Source organism: Gorilla gorilla, chromosome 2, assembly GCF_029281585.2.
Source record: "Gorilla gorilla gorilla isolate KB3781 chromosome 2, NHGRI_mGorGor1-v2.1_pri, whole genome shotgun sequence".
NCBI lineage: Eukaryota > Metazoa > Chordata > Mammalia > Primates > Hominidae > Gorilla > Gorilla gorilla.
Window position 1 is genome coordinate 94,453,996 of NC_086017.1, and position 23,925 is coordinate 94,477,920.

A 23,925-nucleotide genomic window follows, 5' to 3' on the forward strand; every position below is an offset into this window, starting at 1 on the left:
CCCCACCCCCACTTCACTCTGCACTTCTCCTTGCTGTGGCCATGTGAAGAAGGATGTGTTTGCTTCCCCTTTTTCCATGATTGTAATTTTCCTGAGGCCTCCCCAGCCATGCTGAACTGTGAGTCAATGAAACCTCTTTCTTTTATAAATTACCCAGTCTTGTGTGTGTATTTATTAGCAGTGTAAGAACAGACATATGCAATCAAACATGAGATAACATTTCTACATTTCCTGTATATAATTTAATACATAAACATGTCAAAACTGCACTTGCTGTCAATGAATTATCCACCATTGATTAAATGAACATGTTTGTTGAAACAAACATACTATTGAAGCTCACTCCACCTGAGGAAACAGATACAGTTACTAACCCGTTAGCTGTTAAAATTGTTGGATTTTTAGTTAAAACTTTGCCATAATAAAAACTCCATTTTCAGAAGACTCAATGCTGAATTCTACTAAAAATTTAAAAAATAAATAAGAGGAATTTTATCTAAAACGTTTCATAAAATTGAAAAGCATAGAATAATTTCCAATTTATTCTAGGAGGCCAATACAATCTCAATACTGAAAATAAATAAAAATATAACATAAAAAGAAAACTTCAGACGAATATTTCTCATGAATATAAATGTAAATATTCTAAAATAATATTTAGCAAGCAAAATCTAACCAGGTATAAAACTGAAAACAACTCAAAGTCCATCAACACCTGAGTAGATACACAACCTGTGGTGTATCCATGCAGTAAAATACTACTTAACATTAAAAAGAAATGCACATTAATACACAATACAAAATGGGTTAAACTTAAAATAATTATGCTAATTGAAAAAGACCAAATAAAAATATAATACACATTGAGTGATTCCATGAATACACATTTCTAAAATATGCAAATTAAGGAAAACAGATAGTTGCCTCTGGTGTGTAGAATAGGGATTATGAAGCGTGGTAGAGAGTGGTGGTTTGACGAGATAACAAAGGAAACCTATAGGTAGGATGAATATTTTTATTTTCTTGATTATGGTTCTATGGCTTCATTATGGCTTAACAACAACTCAAAGCACATAATTAAATATTGTAAATATTTTAAATATATTTTTATTATTCTTCTATAAATCTCTTTTTTTATCCATTAAAAAGATCTGGTAAAAGTCATGATGTCTCTCAAAGTGAAGAACAAAGTCTACAAACAACTGTAACAATTATGTTATGAGATAATACTAAATGTTTAGTGAAATGTCTAAAATAGATCCTGTAATTTTAAAATATGGGTCTTGCAATGCTAATTTAAGTTAAGGTTTTTCATGATCTTGCGAATATCTATTAGTAGCTTCTAAATACAACTCGACTAAAATTTTACCATTTTTAAGTAATTGGCTCATTATGTAAAGGGATTGTGACAGTTATTAGGGGAAAGATATTTCTCTCAGGACACCATAAAGAAAGAAGGAGTTATCCATACACTAATCTAGATCAGAGGAGATGCACTGAGAAAACAAAACAAAACAAAACGAAACAAAACAAAAACACAGCATTAAGCAAAATTTTATAGCTCTGTGATAAAACTAAGCATTTTTTTTTCTGAAGAATTGTAAGTTTGAACTTCTTATTGCTTCTATATGATTAGAGTCATAGAGCTTTTAGCGAACCTCTGGGAAATAGGCATTACTTTCCCTATAATCTGCCAAAAACATCTCTCTACAAAAGTTCTTTCAAATTATGTCAATGTAATAGAAACGACCAATGTGCTATATTTTCCAGAAAAGGAAGTGGCACTAGAAAAAGAATATTTAAGATAATACAATGAGTCAAGGCCAAGACGAAAATGTAAATTTTAACAAAGATCAAAGAGAGATGTAATCGAGGCCTGAATTAAGCTAGCTGACTAGGAATCAAAAGATCTGATAAATTTGAAGATAGACTGTTAACCAAATGGGATAAATATAATTTTGTTACCCGGGACTAACAAATTTAGACTTTCTGTGTTTAAATTTTCTACGTACCTCATGACACATGAATAAATAGGATGAATTTTCATTTTGTCCTATGATGACATGCGTCTCTCAAAGCTCTTAAAGTGCCATTTGGTTCACATTATTATTGTTCCATTTCTACACAGGTCATAAATAGAATATCCTTACTATTGCTAGCATCTGAAAAAAATTAGAGAATATGTATGTGCCACACTTATTGGTTATCTGTTACTATAAACATGGCTAAAGAAAAAAGTCTTTGGCTTATGTATGTCTGCACACTGAAACATACACAACTTTACCATTAATTATAAATAATTTAAAATATTAGCTCATTTAAATCATAGCAATGGATATCAAGTACATATTAGTATTAAATATATTTTGGAGATGAGATGTCAAGTCGCAGGTGAAAACATCTGTAAGAAGACCCAGGTCACATGCAGCCTCTCCACACCATAATGAATGCATAATTCGAGATAACAAGTCCAAAAGTAGCATTCTAAAAAGAGTATTCCGAAAGGAGCATTCTAATTAGATGTTTGCTTTTTAGCTGTGATTGAATATAGTAAAGCCCTGGTGAAAACAATACATAAATTTTCATATCAAGTATGTTTTATAACTTTTCAAATTGTTGTTAAAGAATTTACATTTAGCTGTTTCCATAGTGTCTTTTCTTTATTTTCTTAAGAGAGAATCACATGTTCATTTCAGTCACAGAAAAAGCAGAACTTTAATAATGGGGATAACATTTTGTAGGTTGCCTGTTCATTCTGATGGTAGTTTCTTTTGCTGTGCAGAAGCTCTTTAGTTTAATTAGATCCCATTTGTCAATTTTGTCTTTTGTTGCCATTGCTTTTGGTGTTTTAGACATGAAGTCCTTGCCCATGCCTATGTCCTGAATGGTAATGCCTAGGTTTTCTTCTAGAGTTTTTATGGTTTTAGGTCTAACGTTTAAGTCTTTAATCCATCTTGAATTGATTTTTGTATAAAGTGTAAGGAAGGGATCCAGTTTCAGCTTTCTACATATGGCTAGCCAGTTTTCCCAGCACCATTTATTAAATAGGGAATCCTTTCCCCATTGCTTGTTTTTCTACACAATGGGAGAAAATTTTCGCAACCTACTCATTTGACAAAGGGCTAATATCCAGAATCTGCAATGAACTCAAACAAATTTACAAGAAAAAAACAACCCCATCAAAAAGTGGACAAAGGACATGAACAGACACTTCTCAAAAGAAGACATTTATGCAGCCAAAAAACACATGAAAAAATGCTCATCATCACTGGCCATCAGAGAAATGCAAATCAAAACCACTATGAGATACCATCTCACACCAGTTAGAATGGCAATCATTAAAAAGTCAGGAAACAACAGGTGCTGGAGAGGATGTGGAGAAATAGGAACACTTTTACACTGTTGGTGGGACTGTAAACTAGTTCAACCATTGTGGAAGTCAGTGTGGCGATTCCTCAGGGATCTAGAACTGGAAATACCATTTGACCCAGCCATCCCATTACTGGGTATATACCCAAAGGACTATAAATCATGCTGCTATAAAGACACATGCACACGTATGTTTATTGCAGCATTGTTCACAATAGCAAAGACTTGGAACCAACCCAAATGTCCAACAATGATAGAATGGATTAAGAAAATGTGGCACATATACACCATGGAATACTATGCAGCCATAAAAAAGGATGAGTTCATGTCCTTTGTAGGGACATGGATGAAATTGGAAAACATCATTCTCAGTAAACTATCACAAGAACAAAAAACCAAACACCGCATATTCTCACTTGTAGGTGGGAACTGAACAATCAGAATACATGGACACAGGAAGGGGAACATCACACTCTGGGGACTGTGATGGGATGGGGGGAGGGGGGAGGGATAGCATTGGGAGATATACCTAATGCTAGATGATGAGTTGGTGGGTGCAGCGCACCAGCATGTCACATGTATACATATGTAACTAACCTGCACAATGTGCACATGTACCCTAAACCTTAAAGTATAATAATAATAAAAAAAAAAACTTTGAACCTTAAAAAAATAATAATAATAATGGGGATAACAGTGAGGTCCATTATATTATAGTCGTGTGAATATTATCTACTTTTGTCTAAATCGTCAACTTTCAGGTTATCTTTTTTAGAAGTGACAATCTATAGAAGAAATGCTCGTGTACAATTTGAGGCCAAACTGTAATATTTGTGAATTTTTTTGTAATCTTGGGATAATGTCTAAAGTTCTTAGCAAGGTCCATAAAGCCATGTACAAAATGACACTGGATAATTAATGTCTTGCTTTCTTCTCTCATACATTTGAGGATAATATTAAATAAATATTCTGCTGAATGTCAATAAAGCTAATGTAAGAAATCAAAAGTGATCACAGTATTTTGTAATGCAGTTGTTAATGCCAAACAGATAATGGCCATTTTAGTGTAGTGCTGAAACAGAATAGCATAGGTTAGGAAGATATCACGAAGCAAATAACTAGAAATACAAATATTTGCTTTAAAAGGGGTCATTAGCTAAAGAGAGATATACATTCAAAGAAAATTTTATATTTTCAGTTAAGATATGCAAATATATTTTGATTAGTCTATCTGTTAACTGTATTCGTTTGTTGATTCAACAATATTTGTTACCACATGCTCTATGCCAAATCCTGTCCATGGCTTTATAGATCTTCATGTGCCTTGTTAATAATTATTCACTTTGTTTAAAGGATGGCTTTAAATCATTTTTATTGCTGAGATAGGGAGAGCTGGAGGATAAACAAATTGGGGGAAGTAGATGAAAAATTCAGTTCATACATAGTAAATGTGAGGTGTTTGTGAGATATTTGAGTGCAGCTATGAAATAGGTAGTTGTATGTATAATTAGAGATAACAAGAGCTGAGATAGAAATATAAAAGTGGAAAATTTTGCCATAACTGGTGCACTATATCTACTTATTTCATTAACTGATTTACTAGTTATATAATTAGTAAAATCTAACACGTATCTAATACTAATTCATGAACTCTTTTATGCTTACTAATTCATATCTTTCACATTGGCAATTTAAGTGCATCCATTTTGAAATATCTGCCTATGTCATTTATTTTTTTACGAACCCATTATACAACATTTTGCAAAGGGCACTGACTGAAGCAAAAGTGTAAAGATTTGCATGAAACAGATACCCATTTTCCTCCGTCATGTCTCTGCTTGGGTTCAGTCTCACATGTCGTATCTGAACTTCATTTTAGACCCTTACTCCTTTTCTTTACCTTAAGTCACTCAGTGCTAAGGAAAGTTATTGCTAACACTGAGATATTTTTTAAGAGCAAACGTAGATACTATTTATAATAATGCAGGAAAGCAGAACAAAAGAAAACAGTCTCTTTCCTTAACACTCATATTCATCATTCCCCATGTGCTGTGTCTACATCAACTTCCAAACCTACAAGAAGAAACCGTTGTCTACTCCAGAGAATGAAGGACATATCCTTAAGGCAATAAATTTCAACTTATATTCTCAATCAAAATTCTTAGCATTTTACCATACACTACACTATTTTCTAGTCCTAATAAACATATAATTTTATAATATATTGCCTTTTGCATTTATTTTTCAATGGCTAAATAATACTTGTTTTTGATTCTCCATGTCTAGTACATTTTCTTACTCAATTACCTAATATTGAATAAATTTAATGGATTAATTATTGATCTGGAAATACATGGATATATGAAAAAATAACTAGAACACGTGACAATAAAACTTAGTAATATCTATTTAAATGAAGTTGTCAATAACATTTAAAACCATAATTTAGTATATTTTTAGAAATAAGTACAATTATTTATAATTTTATTAAAAGGGAAAATAGTAATGATCTTTTGTAAATATTTGGATAACAGTAGTTAAATCTATTTTCTAGTCATACAATGGTCATGGAATTACACAGAAAAGGAAAGTGAGTAAGGAGATTTTAAACTCTTCCTAAGATTAAGATTAATATGCTTAATATCACTTATAATATTATTTATATTATTATTTATGTTACAAATAATACAGCTATATTGGTATAATTAATGAAACTATAATATTTTATTATAAAACAATTTATAATAAAATATTAATATTTATCAATAACATTAATTTTTTAAAGAATAAGATTAAATCTCTGTGCCTATGTATTAATGCTTCCAAAATTTAAAGATTATATGCCAAAATATTTGTGTTAAATGGACATTTGTTGAAATCTGAAGTTATTTTGCCAAAATATTTTAATGTTATGCTGAATTCTTAAAACTTGCCTAAAAATAGAAAAATGTAATTCTATACCATAACTGATTATTCTCCAATTCATATTAAACTGTGAAACTATGTATTTGAGACACATATTCAGCATTTTTCAGGGTTAATCATATGTATATTTAAAATTTACTGAAATTAAGAACCAGACAGCACAAAATTATGTGGGACATATATCCATCATTAAATAAAACTAATGTTCTATATCAATAATATTTTCCAAATGTGCCTTAAATATCTCTCCTTACATTATTTTTCATTAAATCATAAATGTAAAGATAATACTTACTAAGAACCAACATAAAGCCTATTTTCTTGAAAAACAATTACATGCATTGGAATTAATCTTCAGAAAAAATTAAATTGAAAACTAATTGTTAATATTCACTCAGCTTATTTGCCATTGGGTAGAACTATAATATCACTGGCTTCTTAAAAATTGTATTTCCAACTAAGGTTGCAAACATAGACATTTCTCAATTAAAAAAAGTTTCTTTTTATTGAAAGCTGTTAATATATTCTTACTTATCAATAAATTACTGATTGTATCTCATTTCATATACACACATACACCTACACACATATACACACAACACACGCACACATTTTTGGGGGAAGATTTTTGTTTATAAGAAGATTTCATAATATCTTTCAAATTGCCAATATAAGTGCATGTTTTTTAACATTACAAGAGTTGTCAAAACAAATTACACAGAACCAAACATCAAAGCAGCAGTTCCAAAACAGCCTTAAATCATAAACCTAAAATATAGGTTTACAAAACCTATATTTTAGGTTTATGATTAACATATAATTTGAGGAGTTTTTTCCACATATGGGGAAAATAAATTTAAATCAAATGGTACAATTTTATAAGCAGGTAGTTATGAATTTTTACTGTAAACAAATTCTTTCAAAATAAGTAATCTACATTTTTATGCCGCAATGACCAACTGATGGGAATTAAATTCATCCCAGTTTATAAACCATCCTCTCTGCTGATAGGAAAGTGATTTCTTATTAAAATCTTATAAACACTGATAACAAGCAACATAACATGGCATCAAGACAAAAGATGTAACATTTTCTTTATATGCTTAAATATGCAACATATCAATATCTTGTTAGCAGAATAGTTTAGTCAAAGCCTGAAGAATAGAGACAAGCATAGTTCCTCATTAATGTTGTGTAATATAGTTTCTTTGCATTATAAAAATTAAATAGATGTTTTTCAAGTGCAGATCTTCTTAATATATATTTGCACATTTATCTTTTCTTTTGAAAAACAGTGGCACCCTGGTCTTAAAATTAGTCTTACATGTAGAAAAGTGTTTTGAAATATTGTCTTTCAGATTCTCATTCACTCACAGGTCATACTTGCCACTGGGTAGAACTATAGTGTCACTTGTTTGTGAAAAATTTTTGTTTTCGACCAATGTTACAAACATAGACATTTCTAAATATAAAACAATTGTTTATTTTTTATTTAAGACTTAAAATATTACCTTTTTACTTATTAATAAATTAGTGATTATATCTTATTTCATATACACACAGATACCTACACACATATACACACAACACACACATACTTCTTCCTATGAATCCAAGTTAAGCTGCCTATGAAAGGCAATAATTTCTATCCTCTTAGCAGTCATATATACTATAACACATTTCCAAACCTTTCAAAAGCAGGATTGTGTATGGGAAATTGGGAAGATTATGCCCATTTGAAGAAAACAAATCTGGAATTGAGTCATTCTTCTTATACTCTAATTATGTGCAGACACTTGGGAGACGGGTATAAATGTATAACTTTATACATTCTAAGTTTATACATTATAAATTTATACATAAGGGCCTTGCCTTATATGGATGGACTTAGGTGGAAAAGAAACTGTTCAAGTTTCTCAAATGATTTGGATGCACATTATCTGGCACAATAAATATTATCCCTTAATTTTCATTAGCATAGAATATTGGATTTCTATAAAATGGTCTCATGTGTTGAATCTTCCTCCTCTCTAGTAGAGCAGAAAAAAATTGGAAACAGATTATGTGCTTCGGTTCAATGCAAAGTCCTAAATCTGAGGGTGGAAGAGGCATTCAGCACAACTCTCAGATTCAAAAAAGAAGTCACAAGAAAAATAGGATGGAGGTTGGGCATGGTGGCTCACGTCTATAATCCCAGCACTTTGGTAGTCTGAGGCTGGTGGATCACTTGAGGTCAGGAGTTTGAGACCAGCCTGGTCAACATGGTGAAATCTCGTCTTTACAAAAAATACAAAAATTAGCTGGGTGTGGAGTCCCAGTTATTCAGGAGGCTGTAGCACGAGACTCTCTTGAACCCAGGAGGTGGAGGTTGCAGTTAGCCAAGACTGTGCCATTGCACTCCAACCTGGGTGACAAGAGTGAGAATCTGTCTCAAAAACAAAAACATAAACAAAGAAAACTAGGATGGAGTATTGCTATAGACATTTGAAGTCTATGGTGCACTGAGAGTAACCTTATTAACCACAAACTCAAACCTAGTTAGACTGCTGTGTAGATTAACTGAAATCCTTTTACAGCAGAAGGAAAGGAGTGTCCATTTCAAGCACATAAATTAGTTGAATAACTCTCTACTGTCTGATAGAAGATATTCAGATTTCAACAAAAATTTATCAAGCATACATAAAGGCAGGAAAATCAACATTGTGAAAAGATGAAGCAATCAACTGAACCAGACTCACATATGGCACAGATTTTGAAATCTGTGACAGAGAATTGAAGGTAAGTATGGTTAATATCTTAATGGTTCTAATGGAAAATATACTATATCAGATATATAGTTTTAGCAGAGCTATAAAGAATATAAGCAAATGTTAAAAGGAAATACTAGAAATATGAAACAATAATAGAGATGAAGAATGTTTTCCCTGAAGTTATTAGTTGGCTTAACACAGATGAGCAGAAAGTTTGTAAACATGAAGACATCAACAAAACTAACCATATTGATACAAAAACAGAAAAAAATGAGTTTAAAAAAGTGTACAACATTCAAAATATGTGGGACAATATCAAATGCTCTAACACATATGTAATACCAAAAGAAGAAGAAGAAGAAGAAAAAAAAAACAGGTCAAATGAAATGTTTGAATGTTATACACATTAACAAAATGAAGAATGACAATGACATGATCATCTCAATAGGTGTAGAAAAAGCTGTGACAAAATTTATTATCCTTTTATGATAAAATCTTTCAACAAATTAAGTATAGAAAGTACGTACCTCAAAATAACAAAGCCCATGTATGACAAGCACACAGCTAACGTCACACTCAGTGGTAGAAAACTGATAGCTTTTCGTCTATTATTACAAACAAGGGAAGGATGCCCACTTTCATCACTTCTATTCAACACAGTACTGGAAGTACTAACTAGAATAATTAGGCAATAAATAAATAAATAAATAAATGGCATCTAAATAGGAAAGGAAGAAGTAAAATTATCTCCTTTTATAGATGGCATGATGTTATACATACAAAAGATGTCACAAAAAATAAAAAATCCTGTTACAACTGATAACCAAATTCAGTAAAGTTGCAAGATACAAAATCTTTATATAAAAATCAGCTATATTTATATACACCAAGAATGAACTAACTCAAAAGAAAATTTAGAAATTAAGAAAATATTATCATTCATAATAGCATGACAAATAATAAAATACAACAACCTCAAAGGAGGCAAAAGACTTTCACACTGAAAACCATGAAACATTGCTGAAAATAATTAAACAAAACACATATACATGGAAAGATATCCTATGTTCTTGGATTGGAAGACAATGTTGTTAAAGTATCTATACTGCTCAAAGTCATCTACAGATTCAATGCAAGTTCTACCGAAATCCCAATGGTATTCTTCACAGAAGCAGTAGAAAAATGCTACAATTCATATGGAACTATAAAAGACCCAAAACAGCCAAAGAAATATTTAGCAAAAAGAACAAAGCTGGAAGCATCTTACTATCTGATTTCAATATATATTGCAAAACTACAGTAATCCAAACAGTATAGAACAGCATAAAATCAGACATATAGACCAACAGAACAGAATAGAAAGGCCTGGAATTAAATCCACACATTTAGAGCCAGCCAATCTTTGACAAGGTGCCGAGAACACACAATAATTAAAAGACAATCTTCAATAAATGTTGGAGGGAAAACTGGATAGTCCCACCACCATGCGGAAGAATGAAAATGAATCGTCATCTCTAACTATGTACAAAAATAAATTCAAAGTAAATTAAAAACTTAAATATAAGACCTGAACATGTAAAACGATTAAGAGAAAATGGGGTGGAACCTCTATGACATTTGTCTTGACAATGATTTATTAGACACTAAAAACACAGGCCGCAAAAACAAAAACAAATGAAACATCAAACTAAAAATCTTCTACACAGCAAAGGAAATACCAGTGAATGAAAAGGCAACTAATGGAATGGGAAAATATATTTATAAACTATATATCTAATGAGGGATTAGGCATATCCAAAATATAAAATAAATTCCTGGAACTCAATATTAAAAATCCAAATAATCCAATTAAAGCAATGGGCAAAGGGCTTGAAAAGTCACTTCTTCAAATAAACATGAAAATGCAAACCAGGTATATGAAAAGATGCTGAACATTTTATTCATCAGGGAAATACAAATAAACACCACAGTGAAATTATTAACTCACACCTGCTTGGATGGCCATTATCAAATAATTAGAAAATAACAAGTGTTAGTGATGATGTGGGGATACCAGAGACCTTGTACACTGTTAGTAGGAATGTAAAATAGAGTAGTCATTAAAGAGGATAAACCCAAGAAACAACCAAAAGTGCTTATATTGAGCACTGATATTGCTGAGATGTTTCATTTTATACTGTTTAAACCTATATTACTTATTCAATAAATTGTATAAATATATTTTCATTATTGAGGTAAAGATAAATTAAAAAGTAGGTTTTTTGTTTTCCTATTTCCAAACTTTTTTTCGTTTAGTCTAAATTTTACCTCATCAAAGTTTATCAGTTTTATGAGTAGAAACTTCCTATTCATACATATTTCTGGTAGTTCTCTGAAAGTAATTTTTTACCTAAAAGCTCATCATAGTAAAATATAGAATTGTTTCATAATGTTTTAGAAGGGTAGAAGTAAAACTAAAAGGGAATGCCTTCTTATCATTCTGACTTATAGGTGAAGTAAAACAGCTTTCAATAATTTTTTTTAAATTGTAGATTAAAATGAATTATTTGGTATAAAGTGAGGCACTGAAAAAATAAGGACAAGTAAATAAGGTTGTACTCAAGAAATATATGAGGAAAAGAGCCTTGACATGTGTGAACTTATTTCTTAATTTCCTTGCTGTTCTCATCAGAACACACTGGAAGACAACTGCTCATAGTATCATTGCAGATTTCATAATGAAGGATGCTGAGTAAACCCTCTAGGCCTTTAACTGTAGCTGTATATGGTATAATTGGCTTAAAGGGTGACTGGAGCTCTGCTAAAAATGTTTGTCTGTAGATTGTACATAACTATTTTCTTTTTTTTTATTCTACTATTTTATTTTTTTAATTTATTTATTTATTTTTTTATTATACTTTAAGTTTTAGGGTACATGTGCACATTGTGCAGGTTAGTTACATATGTATACATGTGCCATGCTGGTGCACTACACCCACTAACTCGTCATCTAGCATTAGGTATATCTCCCAATGCTATCCCTCCCCCCTCCCCCCACCCCACCACAGTCCCCAGAGTGTGATATTCCCCTTCCTGTGTCCATGTGATCTCATTGTTCAATTCCCACCTATGAGTGAGAATATGCGGTGTTTGGTTTTTTGTTCTTGCCATAGTTTACTGAGAATGATGGTTTCCAATTTCATCCATGTCCCTACAAAGGACATGAACTCATCATTTTTTATGGCTGCCTAGTATTCCATGGTGTATATGTGCCACATTTTCTTAATCCAGTCTATCATTGTTGGACATTTGGGTTGGTTCCAAGTCTTTACTATTGTGAATAATGCCGCAATAAACATACGTGTGCATGTGTCTTTATAGCAGCATGATTTATAGTCCTTTGGGTATATACCCAGTAATGGGATGGCTGGGTCAAATGGTATTTCTAGTTCTAGATCCCTGAGGAATCGCCACACTGACTTCCACAATGGTTGAACTAGTTTACAGTCCCACCAACAGTGTCAAAGTGTTCCTATTTCTCCACATCCTCTCCAGCACCTGTTGTTTCCTGACTTTTTAATGATTGCCATTCTAACTGGTGTGAGATGATATCTCATAGTGGTTTTGATTTGCATTTCTCTGATGGCCAGTGATGATGAGCATTTTTTCATGTGTTTTTTGGCTGCATAAATGTCTTCTTTTGAGAAGTGTCTGTTCATGTCCTTCGCCCACTTTTTGATGGGGTTGTTTGTTTTTTTCTTGTAAATTTGTTTGAGTTCATTGTAGATTCTGGATATTAGCCCTTTGTCAGATGAGTAGGTTGCGAAAATTTTCTCCCATTTTGTAGGTTGCCTGTTCACTCTGATGGTGGTTTCTTTTGCTGTGCAGAAGCTCTTTAGTTTAATTAGATCCCATTTGTCAATTTTGTCTTTTGTTGCCATTGCTTTTGGTGTTTTGGACATGAAGTCCTTGCCCACGCCTATGTCCTGAATGGTAATACCTAGGTTTTCTTCTAGGGTTTTTATGGTTTTAGGTCTAACGTTTAAATCTTTAATCCATCTTGAATTGATTTTTGTATAAGGTGTAAGGAAGGGATCCAGTTTCGGCTTTCTACATATGGCTAGCCAGTTTTCCCAGCACCATTTATTAAATAGGGAATCCTTTCCCCATTGCTTGTTTTTCTCAGGTTTGTCAAAGATCAGATAGTTGTAGGTATGCGGCGTTATTTCTGAGGGCTCTGTTCTGTTCCATTGATCTATATCTCTGTTTTGGTACCAGTACCATGCTGTTTTGGTTACTGTAGCCTTGTAGTATAGTTTGAAGTCAGGTAGTGTGATGCCTCCAGCTTTGTTCTTTTGGCTTAGGATTGACTTGGTGATGTGGGCTCTTTTTTGGTTCCATATGAACTTTAAAGTAGTTTTTTCCAATTCTGTGAAGAAAGTCATTGGTAGCTTGATGAGGATGGCATTGAATCTGTAAATTACCTTGGGCAGTATGGCTATTTTCACGATATTGATTCTTCCTACCCATGAGCATGGAATGTTCTTCCATTTGTTTGTATCCTCTTTTATTTCCTTGAGCAGTGTTTTGTAGTTCTCCTTGAAGAGGTCCTTCACATCCCTTGTAAGTTGGATTCCTAGGTATTTTATTCTGTTTGAAGCAATTGTGAATGGGAGTTCACTCATGATTTGGCTCTCTGTTTGTCTGTTGTTGGTGTATAAGAATGCTTGTGATTTTTGTACATTGATTTTGTATCCTGAGACTTTGCTGAAGTTGCTTATCAGCTTAAGGAGATTTTGGGCTGAGACGATGGGGTTTTCTAGATAAGCAATCATGTCATCTGCAAACAGGGACAATTTGACTTCCTCTTTTCCTAATTGAATACCCTTTATTTCCTTCTCCTGCCTGATTGCCCTGGCCAGAACTTCCAACACTATGTTGAATAGGAGTGGTGAGAGAGGGCATCCCTGTCTTGTGCCAGTTTTCAAAGGGAATGCTTCCAGTTTTTGCCCATTCAGTATGATATTGGCTGTGGGTTTGTCATAGATAGCTCTTATTATTTTGAAATACGTCCCATCAATACCTAATTTATTGAGTTTTTAGCATGAAGGGTTGTTGAATTTTGTCAGAGGCTTTTTCTGCATCTGTTGAGATAATCATGTGGTTTTTGTCTTTGGCTCTGTTTATATGCTGGATTACATTTATTGATTTGCATATATTGAACCAGCCTTGCATCCCAGGGATGAAGCCCACTTGATCATGGTGGATAAGCTTTTTGATGTGCTGCTGGATTCAGCTTTCCAGTATTTTATTGAGGATTTTTGCATCAGTGTTCATCAAGGATATTGGTCTAAAATTCTCTTTTTTTGTTGTGTCTCTGCCCGGCTTTGGTATCAGAATGATGCTGGCCTCATAAAATGAGTTAGGGAGGATTCCCTCTTTTTCTATTGATTTGAATAGTTTCAAAAGGAATGGTACCAGTTCCTCCTTGTACCTCTGGTAGAATTCGGCTGTGAATCCATCTGGTCCTGGACTCTTTTTGGTTGGTAAACTGTTAATTATTGCCACAATTTCAGCTCCTGTTATTGGTCTATTCAGAGATTCAACTTCTTCCTGGTTTAGTCTTGGGAGAGTGTATGTGTTGAGGAATGTATCCATTTCTTCTAGATTTTCTAGTTTATTTGTGTAGAGGTGTTTGTAGTATTCTCTGATGGTAGTTTGTATTTCTGTGGGATCGGTGGTGATATCCCCTTTATCATTTTTTATTGTGTCTATTTGATTCTTCTCTCTTTTTTTCTTTATTAGTCTTGCTAGCGGTCTATCAATTTTGTTGATCCTTTCAAAAAACCAGCTCCTGGATTCATTGATTTTTTGAAGGGTTTTTTGTGTCTCTATTTCCTTCAGTTCGGCTCTGATTTTAGTTATTTCTTGCCTTCTGCTAGCTTTTGAATGTGTTTGCTCTTGCTTTTCTACTTCTTTTAATTGTGATGTTAGGGTATCAATTTTGGATCTTTCCTGCTTTCTCTTGTGGGCATTTAGTGCTGTAAATTTCCCTCTACACACTGCTTTGAATGCGTCCCAGAGATTCTGGTATGTTGTGTCTTTGTTCTCGTTGGTTTCAAAGAACATCTTCATTCCTGCCTTCATTTCATTATGTACCCAGTAGTCATTCAGGAGCAGGTTGTTCAGTTTCCATGTAGTTGAGTGGCTTTGAGTGAGATTTTTAATCCTGAGTTCTAGTTTGATTGCACTGTGGTCTGAGAGATAGTTTGTTATAATTTCTGTTCTTTTACATTTGCTGAGGAGAGCTTTACTTCCAACTATGTGGTCAATTTTGGAATACGTGTGGTGTGGTGCTGAAAAAAATGTATATTCTGTTGATTTGGGGTGGAGAGTTCTGTAGATGTCTATTAGGTCTGCTTGGTGCAGAGCTGAGTTCAATTCCTGGGTATCCTTGTTGACTTTCTGTCTCGTTGATCTGTCTAATGTTGACAGTGGGGTGTTAAAGTCTCCCATTATTAATGTGTGGGAGTCTAAGTCTCTTTGTAGGTCACTGAGGACTTGCTTTATGAATCTGGGTGCTCCTGTATTGGGTGCATATATATTTAGGATAGTTAACTCCTCTTGTTGAATTGATCCCTTTACCATTATGTAATGGCATTCTTTCTCTCTTTTGATCTTTGTTGGTATAAAGTCTGTTTTATCAGAGACTAGGATTGCAAACCCTGCCCTTTTTTGTTTTCCATTTGCTTGGTAGATCTTCCTCCATCCTTTTATTTTGAGCCTATGTGTGTCTCTGCACTTGAGATGGGTTTCCTGAATACAGCACACTGTTGGGTCGTGACTCTTTATCCAACTTGCCAGTCTGTGTCTTTTAATTGGAGAATTTAGTCCATTTACATTTAAAGTTAATATTGTTATGTGTGAATTTGATCCTGTTATTATGATGTTAGCTGGTGATTTTGCTCATTAGTTGATGCAGTTTCTTCCTAGTCTCGATGTTCTTTACATTTTGGCATGATTTTGCGGCGGCTGGTACCGGTTGTTCCTTTCCATGTTTAGCACTTCCTTCAGGAGCTCTTTTAGGGCAGGCCTGGTGGTGACAACATCTCTCAGCATTTGCTTGTCTGTAAAGTATTTTATTTCTCCTTCACTTATGAAGCTTAGTTTGGCTAGATATGAAATTCTGGGTTGAAAATTCTTTTCTTTAAGAATGTTGAATATTGGCCCCCACTCTCTTCTGGCTTGTAGGGTTTCTGCCGAGAGATCTGCTGTTAGTCTGATGGGCTTCCCTTTGAGGGTAACCCAGCCTTTCTCTCTGGCTGCCCTTAACATTTTTTCCTTCATTTCAACTTTGGTGAATCTGACAATTATGTGTCTTGGAGTTGCTCTTCTCAAGGAGTATCTTTGTGGCGTTCTCTGTATTTCCTGAATCTGAACGTTGGCCTGCCTTGCTAGATTGGGGAAGTTCTCCTGGATAATATCCTGCAGAGTGTTTTCCAACTTGGTTCCATTCTCCGCATCACTTTCAGATACACCAATCAGACGTAGATTTGGTCTTTTCACATAGTCCCATATTTCTTGGAGGCTTTGCTCATTTCTTTTTATTCTTTTTTCTCTAGACTTCCCTTCTCGCTTCATTTCATTCATTTCATCTTCCATTGCTGATACCCTTCCTTCCAGTTGGTCACATCGGCTCCTGAGGCTTCTGCATTCTTCACGTAGTTCTCGAGCCTTGGTTTTCAGCTCCATCAGCTCCTTTAAGCACTTCTCTGTATTGGTTATTCTAGTTATACATTCTTCTAAATTTTTTTCATAGTTTTCAACTTCTTTGCCTTTGGTTTGAATGTCCTCCCATAGCTCAGAGTAATTTGATCGTCTGAGGCCTTCTTCTCTCAGCTCGTCAAAATCATTCTCCATCCAGCTTTGTTCCGTTGCTGGTGAGGAACTGCGTTCCTTTGGAGGAGGAGAGGTGCTCTGCGTTTTAGAGTTTCCAGTTTTTCTGTTCTGTTTTTTCCCCATCTTTGTGGTTTTATCTACTTTTGGTCTTTGATGATGGTGATGTACAGATGGGTTTTTGGTGTGGATGTCCTTTCTGTTTGTTAGTTTTCCTTCTAACAGACAGGACCCTCAGCTGCAGGTCTGTTGGAATACCCTGCCATGTGAGGTATCAGTGTGCTCCTGCTGGGGGGTGCCTCCCAGTTAGGCTGCTCGGGGGTCAGGGGTCAGGGACCCACTTGAGGAGGCAGTCTGCCTATTCTCAGATCTCCAGCTGCGTGCTGGGAGAACCACTGCTCTCTTCAAAGCTGTCAGACAGGGACATTTAAGTCTGCAGAGGTTACTGCTATCTTTTTTGTTTGTCTGTGCCCTGCCCCCAGAGGTGGAGCCTACAGAGGCAGGCAGGCCTCCTTGAGCTGTGGTGGGCTCCACCCAGTTGGAGCTTCCGGGCTGCTTTGTTTACCTAAGCAAGCCTGGGCAATGGCGGGTGCCCCTCCCCCAGCCTCGCTGCCGCCTTGCAGTTTGATCTCAGACTGCTGTGCTAGCAATCAGCGACATTCCGTGGGCGTAGGACCCTCCGAGCCAGGTGTGGGATATAGTCTCGTGGTGCGCCGTTTTTTAAGCCGGTCTGAAAAGCGCAATATTCGGGTGGGAGTGACCCGATTTTCCAGGTGCGTCCCTCACCCCTTTCTTTGACTCGGAAAGGGAACTCCCTGACCCCTTGCGCTTCCCAGGTGAGGCAATGCCTCGCCCTGCTTCGGCTCGCACACGGTGCGCGCACCCACTGGCCTGCGCCCACTGTCTGGCACTCCCTAGTGAGATGAACCCGGTACCTCAGATGGAAATGCAGAAATCACCCGTCTTCTGCGTCGCTCACGCTGGGAGCTGTAGACCGGAGCTGTTCCTATTCAGCCATCTTGGCTCCTCCCCCCTATTCTGCATAACTATTTTCTTAACGGTGAAAATGCACTTTAGTAACAAGAGAAACACGATGTCATTTTTATTAAGAAAATTAATTATTAATTTAAAAATAAAATTATTAATTGATAAAGACAAGAAGGGTTTGCTGGGTCAGTTGGGAATTGTATGCAAATCAATTTTTATGGATTCCAAGTGAACTTTTTGGTACTGGATATGGCTGAAAATTACTAATTATAATTGTACAGATACACATTAATACTAAATGTTTTAAAATAAAAGTGATTTCAAAATGTAGGCTCTTTCCTGAAAATACCTAAATGCTTCATGATGCAAAATCTAAAGTGCTTTTTTTAAATTAAGCAGCACATCAAATAACAATACAATTTTTGATTTTTTTCATAAAAGGTAAGATTAGATCATCAAAACCAGACTTTGTCATGTAATAGGATAACAATTGCTTTATACAGAAAAGAACATATGTATATTGATGCTCCCTCTTCAGGCTTCGGATTTCAATGGAAATACACTGCTCCACCAATATCACCAGAAGAGACTCTCACAGATCACTCTTGCCAGCCTGATGATGCAGTGGAAGGTGAAAAGTCATGTCACAGAACATGAAATACCTTGTCAGTGCTAAACTAATCCACTTCTAGATTCACAGCTGCCAGGCACTTTGGCGAAATTTCTTTTTAAATTCTAATAATAAAGCAAAAAAAAAAAAAAGACTTATAGAATCTGTATCATGTTCTAACATGTTTTACAAATTTGCATGTAAGAGCTAGGACTTAATGTTGGTAAGTTAGTTGAAAAGCTCAAAAGTACTTTCATGATAAATTTTCACTGAAATAATAATCACAACCCCCCATGAAGAAAACATAGTTTTATATATTAGAATATTCAAAATATAATGTATTAAAGAATCATCATGCAATTAGAAAGGCTAGACTAAATTAAGATATATTGCATTGCATTCCCATTTTGGATAAGCTAATAAAACTGCTCCAAATGATGTAATATTCACGTCTTTGAATTGAATTAAGTGTTTCTGGCAAGCTAAAGAAATTTGAAGAAGTGCAGTCTTATCTCTCTTAGTAACAAAAAAGTCTCAGGTCCATAAATTGAACAAATATGTGTATGCTTTTTACATTAGTGAAGACTTAACATACACAGGTAAAAAGTCTCCAAAACCCCTGTTGCAGGAATTAATAGTTTGTGAGAAAAATAAGTGTCTGGAGAATATAGTAATCTTCAGCTTTATGAAAAATGTACATTTTCTCCTTGAATATTGCTATCAAAATTGACTGCTTTGATAATTCATAATTCAAAGCAGCAATATTTTGAAGTCTGGGTTAAATTTGAAGAGATTTCCATTCTAATGACAGAATTAATCCAGGGCAAAATTTCAAACTTATAGATCTTACAGGGCCTTGTGGTTTTCTTCATTTCTGTCTGGCTATTTTTAGTTGATCCAGTTTAACCATTTTCTTGATACCTAAGGGCTAGGATGCATTCAGGGCAGGTTTAATGCACCGTTAAACCAGGACTGCCTTCTCTAATCAGCACTAGATATTCAAGCCTCGATGGTATTTTTATCCTACCCAATTTAAATTTTGTAAATTCCTTTTCCTCAGATCCCCGCTTTCCATTATCACAGGAACAGCTCCCTATTTGGTAAGAGTACCTTCCATCTTGCAGGTAGTACAATCTGTATCATACTTGATTACTCATGTGCTTACAACTTACCATTCAAGACAGCACAAGATTCTGTTTATAGAAGTCTTCATAAATGTTATTAGAAGTTAATTGAATCCAAGATGTTAGAGAAACAAAGAAGCTTAATGTGTTTTTCTCAGTTTGTACATCTGTTTTGTCTAGGATAAAGAAAGGCACTTGACCTGGACTTGGAGAAATTCTGAGACAGTTGTAGCAGGTGGAAGAAATAGCTGGTATACGAGAGGAAAACAAAATAGAAATAATTAAGGTCAGCATACTACCTTTTTATGACCCTTCCTTTATAATTCCCCATAGGCTTTTTTTTTCTTTTAAAATATTATCCTGTCTGATATGTCTACCTACTCATCTGCAATTTCTGATATGGAAGCTCTAGATTCTAGTTTACATCTATATGACAATCACTGTTGAAATAAAAGAAAATCCACAAAACTCTTTGCACCAACTAGTTGGGAGTTGAGAATGTTCATAAATTTATTGTAAAAATAATACTCTATGTACAAATATTATCAAGTACTTGGTGAGTTATGCATGTTACTGATAATGAGAACATTTGGAACATATTAGAAAATATTAATTTTATTATGTCATATTCCCTTAATGCAGATTATCAGTGCAGATTATCAGAAAGTTTATAGCTGAAGGTCTTACATGCAAGGCAATGAGAACAAAGAAAGAAACAGAGAAGGTTTCTTGTACCTAAATTATTTTCAATCTTGAGTTGCAGCCAAGAATTTTGATTTTGTAAGCAATCACCTCACCAGCTGTCGTGATATACCGCTGCCATGCCCTTGCTATTCCTTTTCTCAGCAGTGCAAGTGCTCACATGTAAATAATAGATAGGGTACTTTAAGACATGGGGTAAATTGAACAGGTTTATTTGGCACTGAGAAAACATCTGTCGTATAAAATCAAAATTAATGGCCATGATGAGTTTCCTGCACTAACTTACTGCCATCCATTTAAAAATATCCATTGGTCTAAATGAGGCTAATATAACACATAGAGACACACACTTTCATTAGAACTTGAGCCCTCAGCTCTCAGGGTCAGAACGCTGTGACACTGAACTCCAAAGCAATTGCGTTTCTCATCAGTTTCTGATCTCTAGAAGTAAGGTAGGGCTAAATAAAAATAGCATCAGAATGAGTGCACTAGTCTTCCCCAAAGTCTTTGCAGTGATTCTCTGAGAACCACTGATGTGAGTTGTGAGTTAGATTGAGCCTCTCTTTTCGATGTCTAACTATTCTCCATCACACTGCATGTATTCTTGAATGATGGAACATTTCAGCCTATTGATATTAAAACAACAAACAGCACCAAGTCACATTTAAAAGGAAACTTGAAGACTCATTGTAAAATTTTTAACTATATTCAAAATGAAATTCAAGCTTTATAAAAAATGCTGAAAATTTTTATTAGTGGCACAATACTTTTATTAAAAACAATATAGTGTAAGCTTGAAAGAGTGTTTAGTGTGTAAAACCTTAAGGTATAAGAAATATATATATCTCGCTGAACTTTAAACATTACAAATTCTGGCTCATGTATATACTAAATGTAATGAGTCAGACCATGAGGGCTTGCCATTTGCTTTTCTACACGTGGGAAATATAACCCATATCCAAGACTGTTATCATATTTATGAAAATATGATATTCCCATTGTTGTTGCTAACTTCTACATAATTTTTTTGTAAAATTCTTATAAAATGGTGTCTTAACTCTCTGAAAATTCTGGATTATGAAGACATGCTTTTAGAATTTTACAATTTTTTATAAAAATAAATTTTCAAATTTGTCTTCAAAAAATAACCACATAAAAGAAAATAAATTAAAAAGTGGATTATAAAAATAAAGATGAAATATAAAGAAACAATGGAAAAATGCAGGTCCTATGTTCGATTTTTATGGAATATAATTCAGTAAGTCTATGCAGAGTACAGGTTTCTTAAATTCAAAAATTATGTAAGAAAATATTTATAAGTCTTATGTGATTCCAATGTGTCCCCTACAAGATTACGTCTGTTACTTTTCTGCTTAACTGCTTATCAGCTAATTACATAATTTGCCTCCCTGCTTAGTAAATTAAAATCCCAATTCTCCTTCTTATAGTGCATTCACTCCAGATGAGTCAACATCTGTACAGAAAGGATAGCGACCATTCAGCAAGGATGCTCCTGTTTCCTAGAGTGAAAGCCTGAAAATGTCAGCAGGACTTAACACAAAGAGGCTGTAGAGGTGAAAACAAGCCAAAGTGTTTAACCAAATGTGCTGCAGGTAAAACACAGTCTCTATTAAACCAATAACTATGTTTTATATCATTTTAAAAAGTTTGTTTTAGTCATGCACATAATTTTACTCTCCTTCTCACCTGGAGAGTACTTCATCTTTGTATGGTATTTGTCATTTTTTAAAAATTATACTTTAAGTTCTAGGACACATGTGCAGAATGTGCAGGTTTGTTACACAGGTATACACGTGCCGTGGTGGTTTGCTGCACCCATCAACCCATCATCTACGTTAGGTATTTCTCCTAATGCTACCACTCCCCTAGCCTCCCACCCCCTAACAGGCCCCAGTGTGTGATGTTCTCCTCCTTGTGCCCCCATCATCTACGTTAGGTATTTCTCCTAACGCTACCACTCCCCTAGCCTCCCACTCCCTAACAGGCCCCAGTGTGTGATGTTCTCCTCCTTGTGCCCATAATGCTCTCATTGTTCAACTCCCACTTATGAGTGAGCACATGTGATGTTTGATTTTCTGTTCCTGTGTTAGTTTGCTGAGTATGATGATTTCCAGCTTCATCCATGTCCCTGCAAAGGACATAATCTTACACTTTTTTATGGCTGAGTAGTATTCCATGGTGTATATGTGCCAGATTTTCTTTATCCAGTCTATCATTGATGGACATTTGGGTTGGTTCCAATTCTTTGGTATTGTGAATAGCGCTGAAATAAACATATGTGTGCATGTGTCTTTATACTACAATGATTTATAATCCTTTGGGTGTATACCCAGTAATGGGATTGCTGGAACAAATGGTATTTCTGGTTCTAGATCCTTGAGGAATAGCCATAGTGTCGTCCACAATGGTTGAACTAATTTATACTCCCACCAACAGCGTAAAAGCGTTCCTATTTCTCCACATCCTCTCCAGCATCTCTTGTTTCCTGACTTATAATTTGTCATTTTAAAAGACTTCTGCTATCTTGATAACTTGTGCCTTATAACACTTCTGTGAAGTAGGAAGGGCCAGTATTAATATCTTTAATTGACATATGAAAAAGCTGAGGATCCCAGGAAACATTAGTCAGCGATACGGGGTGTCAAGGTATCTCTTTTTAAAATTCTCATGTAATGTTATTTGCACACTATAACACCACCTTAAACACTACAACTACATTTACATTTCTAAAACCCTGAGCCCTTTCATTACTCTGGCAACTGCACTCTGATTTCTGGAACTTTGAAGTAGAAGGGGGGAGTGTGAATTTTAAGGTAAGAGTTTTGGGATGAAGATCTAAGTGGGGCAGGACAGATTACAGAATGAAAAGGGAGAAGTACAGTCTCATTGTGGGAATACACAGCAAATGAGAGAGATGCAAAAGTAAATCTCGGCAATCGGTTTCTATATTTTACTCTCTTTTCTTCCAGCTGGATGCAAAACCCTGCCTGAGTAGCAGATTCTTTTTATTCTATTTTATTTTTTAGCCCTTCAGTCATCAGGTACAGAATCTTTCTCATTTTAAGACACTCAGACCCTCTACTCTCACACTTTCTTCCCCAAATTACTTAAAATCAACTTTTCCTTCTCACTTGTCTCCTCATATGTGCCTTCCTGAGGAATAAAAGACTGCTCCAAGCTGCTTCAGGTTCCTTTGAAAGTTTTGTTTTTGCTTGTTTGCTTTTCCTCATCAGGAAGCATCCCCACATTCAAATACCAATTGTTCCTCTATCAGAGAGCCCTTTTTAGAGTGTTTTCAAGTAGGAAGCTGAGCAGCTCTGGCTTGTAGGATATTACTGTGGCTCTCCACCAGCAGAGAAGAGATGGAATTGCCCTACTGAGTTTTGGATGAGGCACTACAAAGTGGTATAATGTGATAATGATTTAGTGATAGCTCTAATTATAGCACATCTCAGTCCAGCAAATGTGTATTGAACACAAAGCCATTTAGCAGGAAGTTGCAGGTTTCTCCAATGGGAGAAATAAAACTACGTATCACTATGTGTGTTAGTAATAGGTCATT